Source organism: Entelurus aequoreus, linkage group LG14, assembly GCF_033978785.1.
Source record: "Entelurus aequoreus isolate RoL-2023_Sb linkage group LG14, RoL_Eaeq_v1.1, whole genome shotgun sequence".
NCBI lineage: Eukaryota > Metazoa > Chordata > Actinopteri > Syngnathiformes > Syngnathidae > Entelurus > Entelurus aequoreus.
Genome location: NC_084744.1, coordinates 49,342,295 through 49,342,870, shown reverse-complemented (window position 1 = coordinate 49,342,870; position 576 = coordinate 49,342,295).

The following is a 576-nucleotide window of genomic DNA, read 5'->3' as shown; positions in this document are numbered from 1 at the left end:
ATAACTTATAACAAAGCATTTTTAAAAAACGTATAGGGATCGTTTGATTTTTTTGCTCGTATCAGCTTTTTTCTGGTAAGATCTAGGCCCCTTGCATACTCAGGTAGTTCACTTTATATTTGCGGCAGAGTAGCCATGTTGGTTTGGTGGCCCACCACTTCGTTTACTTCCGAACAAAAGTCTTATGACTGAATACAACCTATTTGCGGTATTTTATTATAAAATAATTATTTCCCATACAATCACAGCTATTATGCACTGACAAATTTTGACTTTCATCTTGTAAAATTGCAATCATTTCCTGTAAAGTTTGGACTTTTTTGAATAATTCCAACATTTTCCCCAGTAAATTTGTAGCATTTTCATGAAAATGTAATTTTTCTCTTATAAGCCGAACTTTTTGTATAAATTGCCAATTTTTTCTTATCATTTTCTTATGTTTTTTCTTTTCTTCTTGTAAATGTTTCACTTTATTCATAATATGAATTTATTCTCATAACATTGCCATATTACAACTTCTTTCGTATTAAATAAAAATGTTAATCTCGTCTTTGATAACAAATAATATATAACAGT